Source organism: Salmo salar, chromosome 11 (genome assembly GCF_965601325.2).
Source record: "Salmo salar chromosome 11, fSalSal1, whole genome shotgun sequence".
Lineage (NCBI taxonomy): Eukaryota > Metazoa > Chordata > Actinopteri > Salmoniformes > Salmonidae > Salmo > Salmo salar.
In genome coordinates, this window is record NC_138301.1 from 17,482,439 (window position 1) to 17,490,000 (window position 7,562).

The following is a 7,562-nucleotide window of genomic DNA, read 5'->3' on the forward strand; positions in this document are numbered from 1 at the left end:
ATTATAGTCACAGCCGTGTATATCCCCCCAAGCAGACTGTCACGTCCTGACCAGTATAAGGGGTTATTGGTTATTGTAGTTTGGTCAGGATGTGGCAGGGGGTATTTGTTTTATGTGGTTCGGGGTTTAATGGGATATGTATTTATGTAAGAGGGGTGTTTGATTTATGTGTTCCGGGATTTTTGGGTAATGTTCTTGTTTTGTATTTCTATGGTTTTCTATGTTGTGTATTTCTTTGTGTTGGCCTGGTATGGCTCTCAATCAGGAACAGCTGTACATCGTTGTTGCTGATTGAGAGTCATGCGTAGGTATCCCTGTTTCACCTGTCCCTTTGTGGGAAGTTGTTGTGTGTGTAGCCTGCAGTCCTGTTCGTTCGATCGTTATCTTGTTTTGTTTAATTTTGTGTTCAATAAAAGTCCCTATGAGCACTCGACCCGCTGCGCCTTGGTCCACTACGTAAGACGACCGTTACAGAACTTCCCACCACCAACGGACCAAGCAGCGGGCCCAGGAAGAGGAAGGATCCTGGGCCTGGGAGAGAAGGGAGTGGAGGATATTTTGGACATGGGAGGAGGTAATGGCAGGGGACAAGACCCTGCCATGGAAACAGGTGGAGACAGCGAGGGAGGAACGGCAAAAATGGAGCGAAGAGCAGGCCCAACGTAGGATGCATGAGAGGCAGCCCCAAGAATTGTTTTTGGGGGGGCACATGGGTAGTTTGGCTGGGCCAGGGTTAAGCCCCGAGCCAACTCCCCGTGCTTATCGGAGGCAGCTTGTTACTGGTCAGGCCCCGTGCTATGGGGTGATGCGCACGGCGTCGAGGCCGAGCATTCATAGGCCGGTGTGTGCGGTGCCAGCGCCCCGTATTTGCCAGGGGGAAGCGGGCATCCAGCCAGTAAGGGTGGTGCCAGTACTGCGCTCAAGACCGCCAGTGCGCCTTCACGGCCCAGTGTATCCTGTTCCCGCTCCTCGCACTAGCCCTGAGGTGCGTGTTTCCAGTCTGGCACATCCAAAGCTAGCACCACGCACCAGGCCTCCAGTGCGTCAGCCCAGTCCAACTCGTCCTGTTCCTGCTCCCCGCACTAGCCTTGGGGTGCGTGTATCCAGTCTGGCATCTCCAGTACCAGCCCCACGCACCAGGCCTCCAGTGCGTCAGCCCAGTCCAACTCGTCCTGTTCCTGCTCCTCGCACTAGCCTTGGGGTGCGTGTCTCCAGTCTGCTACCTCCACTACCAGCCCCACGCCTCAGGCTTTCAGTGCGCAGTCCCCGTCCAGAGCTTCCGGCGACAGTACCCCGTCCAGAGCGTCCGGTGACAGTGCCCCGTCTGGAGATGGCCTACAGTCCGGAACCGAGTGAGAATGCCTACAGTCCGGAACCGAGTGAGACGGCCTACAGTCCGGAACCGAGTGAGACGGCCTACAGTCCGGAACCGAGTGAGACGGCCTACAGTCCGGAACCGAGTGAGACGGCCTACAGTCCGGAACCGAGTGAGAGGGCCTACAGTCCGGAACCGAGTGAGACGGCCTACAGTCCGGAACCGAGTGAGACGGCCTACAGTCCAGAGCTCCCACAGTCGCCCTACAGTCCAGAGCTCCCACAGTCGCCCTACAGTCCGGAGCTCCCAGAATCATCCTTCTGCCTGGGGTCTACAGCGAAGTGCTTCAGCCTGAGGTCTACAGTGACGTGCCTCAGCCAGAGGTATTCAGCGGGGGTGGACAGGTTAGGTGGTGGACTAAGGCCAGAGCCTGAGCCACCTCCACAGTAGGAGGATTGGGGAGGGGGGGTGTAGCACGGGAACCGTCAGTGATGGCAGCCACCCTCCCTTCCCTCCCTTTAGTTTGGGGGGTTTATTTTGTGTTTATTTTTGTGTGAGGTGCATCCGGGGTCTGCACCTTTGGGGGGGGGGTACTGTCACATCCTGACCAGTATAAGGGGTTATTGTAGTTTGGTCAGGATGTGGCAGGGGTATTTGTTTTATGTGGTTCGGGGTTTAATGGGATATGTATTTATGTAAGAGGGGTGTTTGATTTATGTGTTCCGGGGTTTTTGGGTAATGTTCTTGTTTTGTATTTCTATGGTTTTCTATGTTGTGTATTTCTTTGTGTTGGCCTGGTATGGCTCTCAATCAGGAACAGCTGTACATCGTTGTTGCTGATTGAGAGTCATACTTAGGTATCCCTGTTTCACCTGTCCCTTTGTGGGAAGTTGTTGTTTGCATAGCTGTGTGTGTAGCCTGCAATCCTGTTCGTTCGATCGTTTTCTTGTTTTGTTTAATTTTGTGTTCAATAAAAGTCACTATGAGCACTCGACCCGCTGCGCCTTGGTCCACTACGTACAACGACCGTTACACAGACACCTCGACGGGCCTGAAAGAACTTCACTGGACTCCATGTAAACTGGAAACTATATATCCTGAGGCTGCATTTATTGTAGCTGGGGATTTTAACAAAACTAATCTGAGAACAAGGCAATCTAAATTCTATCAGCATATCGAATGCGCGACACGAGCTGGTAGCATTCTGGACCATTGTTACTCTAACTTCCGTGATGCATAGAAATCCCTCCCCCGCCCTGCCTCTGGAAAATCTGACCATGACTCTATCCAATGCTGGTCTGACCAATCCGATTCCACGCTTCAAGATTGCTTCGATCATGTGGACTGGGAAATGATCCGGGTAGCTTCAAACAACAACATTGACGTATACGCTGACTAGGTGAGCAAGTTTATTAGCAAGTGCATCGGTGATGTTGTAGCCACTGTGACTATTAAAACCTTCCCTAACCAGAAACCGTGGATTGATGGCAGCATTCGTGCAAAACTGAAAATGCGAACCACAGCTTTTAATCATGGCAAGGTGACTGGAAACATGACCGAATACAAACAGTGTAGCTATTCCCTACGCAAGGCAATCAAACAAGCAAAGTGTCAGTATAGAGACAAAGTAGAGTTGCAATTCAATGGCTCAGACACGAGACGTATGTGACAGGGTCTACAGTCAATCACGGACTACAGAAAGAAAACCAGCCCCGTCGTGGACATCGATGTCTTGCTCCCAGACAAATTAAACAACTTATTTGCTCGCTTTGAGGACAATACAATGCCACTGACACGGCCCGCTACCAAAGCCTGTGGGCTCTCCTTCACCGTGGCAAACGTGAGTAAAACATTTAAACGTGTTAACCTTCGCTAGGCTGACGGCCCAGACGGCAACCCCAGCCGCGTCCTCCGAGCATGCGCAGGTAGTGTGTGGGGGTGTTAACTGGTGTGCTTACGGTAGAGGTCGACCGATTATGATTTTTCAACGCCGATGCCGATACCGATTATTGGAGGGCCAAAAAAGCCGATACCAATTAATCGGCCGATTTAAAAAAATATGTATTTGTAATAATGACAATTAAAACAATACTGAATGAACACTTATTTTAACTTAATATAATACATCAATAAAATCTATTTAGCCTCAAATAAATAATGAAACATGTTCAATTTGGTTTAAATAATGCAAAAACAAAGTGTTGGAGAAGAAAGTAAAAGTGCAATATGTGCCATGTAAGAAAGCTAACGTTTAAGTGCCTTGCTCAGAACATGAGAACATATGAAAGCTGGTGGTTCCTTTTAACATGAGTCTTCAATATTCCCAGGTAAGAAGTTTTAGGTTGTAGTTATTATAGGAATTATAGGACTATTTCTCTCTATACGATTTGTATTTCATATACCTTTGACTATTGGATGTTCTTATAGGCACTTTAGTATTGCCAGTGAAACAGTATAGCTTCCGTCCCTCTCCTCGCTCCTACCTGGGCTCGAACCAGGAACACATTGACAACAGCCACCCTCGAAGCAGCGTTACCCATGCAGAGCAAGGGGAACAACTACTCCAAGTCTCAGAACGAGTGACGTTTGAAACGCTATTAGCGCGCACCCCGCTAACTAGCTAGCCATTTCATATCGGTTACACCAGCCTAATCTTGGGAGTTGATAGGCTTGAAGTCATAAACAGCGCAATGCTTGAAGCATTGCGAAGAGCTGCTGGCAAAACGCACTAAAGTGCTGTTTGAATGAATGCTTACGAGCCTGCTGGTGCCTACCACCGCTCAGTCAGACTGCTCTATCAAATCATAGACTTAATTAAAATATAATAAACACACAGAAATACGAGCCTTAGGTCATTAATATGGTCGAATCCAGAAACTATCATCTCGAAAACAAAACGTTTTTTCTTTCAGTGAAATACGGAACCGTTCTGTATTTTATCTAACGGGTGGCATCCCTAAGTCTAAATATTTCTGTTACATTGCACAACCTTCAATGTTATATCATAATTACGTAAAATTCTGGCAAATTAGTTTGCAACGAACCAGGCGGCCCAAACTGTTGCATATACCCTGACTCTGCGTGCAATGAGCGCAAGAGAAGTGACACAATTTCACCTGGTTAATATTGCCTGCTAACCTGGATTTCTTTTAGCTAAATATGCAGGTTTAAAAATATATACTTGTGTATTGATTTTAAGACATTGATGTTTACGGTTAGGTACACGTTGGAGCAATGACAGTCCTTTTTCGCGAATGCGCACCGCATCGATTATATGCAATGCAGGACAGGCTAGATAAACTAGTAATATCATCAACCATGTGTAGTTAACTAGGGATTATGATTGATTGATTGTTTTTTATAAGATAAGTTTAATGCTAGCTAGCAACTTACCTTGGCTTCTTACTGCATTCGCGTAACAGGCAGGCTCCTCGTGGAGTGCAATGTAAAGCAGGTGGTTAGAGTGTTGGACTAGTTAACCGTAAAGTTGCAAGATTGAATCCCCGAGCTGACAAGTTAAAAATCTGTCGTTCTGCCCCTGAACAAGGCAGTTAACCCACTGTTCCTAGGCCGTCATTAAAAATAAGAATGTGTTCTTAACTGACTTGCCTAGTTAAATAAAGGTGTAAAAAAATAAATAAATAAAATAAATAATATAGGCAAATCGGTGTCCAAAAATACCGATTAACGATTGTTATGAAAATTTGAAATCGGCCCTAATTAATCGGCCATTCCGACTAATCGGTCGACCTCTAGTTTACGGACATATTCAATCAATCCCTATCCCAGTCTGCTGTGCCCACATGCTTCAAGATGGCCAAAATTGTTCCTGTTACCAAGAAAACTAAGGTAACTGAACTAAATGACTCCCGCCCCGTAGCACTCACTTCTGTCATCATGAAGTGCTTTGAGAGACTAGTCAAGCATCATATCACCTCCACCATACCTGACACCCTAGAGCCACTCCAATTTGCTTACCGCCCCAATAGGTCCACAGACGACACAATCGCCATCACACTGCACACTGCCCTATCCCATCTGGACATGAGGAATACCTATGTAAGAATGCTGTTCATTGACTACAGCTCAGCATTTAACACTATAGCACCCTCCAAACTTGTCATTAAGCTCGAGAACCTGGGTCTCAATCCCGTCCTGGACAATGATGGGCCGCCCCCAGGTGGTGAGGGTAGGAAACATCTCCACCCCTCTGATCATCAACACATGGGCCCCACAAGGGTGCGTTCTCAGCCCTCTCCTGTACTTCCTGTTCACCCATGACTGCGTGGCCCTGCACGCTTCCAACTCAATCATCAAGTTTGCAGACAACACTACAGTGGTAGGCTTGATTACCAACAACGACGAGAGCCTACAGGGAGGAGATGAGGGCCCTCGGAGTGTGGTGTCAGGAAAATAACCTCTCACTCAACGTCAACAAAACAAAGGAGATGATCGTGGACTTCAGGAAACAGCAGAGGGAGCATCCCCCCATCCACATTGCCGGGACAGTAGTGGAGAAAGTTAAGTTCCTCGGCATACACATCACAAACTGAAATGGTCCACCCACACAGACAGTGTGGTGAAGAAGGTGCAACAGCGCCTCTTCAACCTCAGGAGGCTGAAGAAATTTGGCTTGTCACCTAAAACACACAAACTTTTACAGATGCACAATCGAGAGCATCCTGTCGAGCTGTATCACCGCCTGGTACGGCAACTGCACCGTCCTCAACCGCAAGGCTCTCCAGAGGGTAGTGAGGTCTGCACAACGCATCACCGGGGGCAAACTACCTGCCCTCCAGGACACCTACAGCACCTGATGTCACAGGAAGGCCAAAAAGATCATCAAGGACAACAACCACCCGAGCCACTGTCTGTTTACCCCGCTATCATCCAGAAGGCGAGGTCAGTACAGGTGCATCAAAGTTGGGACCGAGAGACTGAAAAACAGCTTCCATCTCAAGGCCATCAGACTGTTAAACAGCCATCATTAACAGAGTGGCTGCTGCCAACATATAGACTCCAATCTCAGGCCACTTTAATAAATGGATTTAATAAAAGGTATCACTAGTCACTTTAAATAACGCCACTTTATATAATGTCTACATATCCTACATTACTCATCTCATATGTACAGTGAGGGAAAAAAGTATTTGATCCCCTGCTGATTTTGTACGTTTGCCCACTGACAAAGAAATGATCAGTCTAGAATTTTAATGGTAGGTTTATTTTAACAGTGAGAGGCAGAATAACAACAAAAAAATCCCGAAAAACGCATGTAAAAAATGTTATAAATTGATTTGCATTTTAATGAGGGAAATAAGTATTTGACCCCCTCTCAATCAGAAAGATTTCTGGCTCCCAGGTGTCTTTTATACAGGTAACGAGCTGCGATTAGGAGCATACTCTTAAAGGGAGTGCTCCTAATCTCAGTTTGTTACCTGTATAAAAGACACCTGTCCACAGAAGCAATCAATCAATCAGATTCCAAACTCTCCACTATGGCCAAGACCAAAGAGCTCTCCAAGGATGCCAGGTACAAGATTGTAGACCTACACAAGGCTGGAATGGGCTACAAGACCATCGCCAAGCAGCTTGGTGAGAAGGTGACAACAGTTGGTGCGATTATTCACAAATGGAAGAAACACAAAAAAACTGTCAATCTCCCTCGGCCTGGGGCTCCATGCAAGATCTCACCTCGTGGAGTTGCAATGATCATGAGAACGGTAAGGAATCAGCCCAGAACTACACGGGAGGATCTTGTCAATGATCTCAAGGCAGCTGGAACCAGTCACCAAGAAAACAATTGGTAACACACTACGCCGTGAAGGACTGAAATCCTGCAGCGCCCGCAAGGTCCCCCTGCTCAAGAAAGCACATATACATGCCCGTCTGAAGTTTGCCAATGAACATCTGAATGATTCAGAGGACAACTGGGTGAAAGTGTTGTGGTCAGATGAGACCAAAATGGAGCTCTTTGGGATCAACTCAACTCGCTGTGTTTGGAGGATGAGGAATGCTGCCTATGATCCCAAGAACACCATCCCCACTGTCAAACATGGAGATGGAAACATTATGCTTTGGGGGTGTTTTTCTTCTAAGGGGACAGGACAATTTCACCGCATCAAAGGGACGATGGACGAGGCCATGTACCGTCAAATCTTGGGTGAGAACCTCCTTCCCTCAGCCAGGGCATTGAAAATGGGTCGTGGATGTGTATTCCAGCATGACAATGACGCAAAACACACAG

The 7,562-nt window shown here is 47.2% G+C and overlaps 1 protein-coding gene across 1 annotated transcript in view; it reads right to left on the reverse strand.

The window, feature by feature from the left end:
- LOC106562145 (immunoglobulin superfamily DCC subclass member 4) overlaps positions 1-7,562 on the reverse strand; it is a 64,429-nt gene that overhangs the window by 29,709 nt on the left and 27,158 nt on the right. The gene's annotated exons all lie outside the window — the stretch shown is intronic.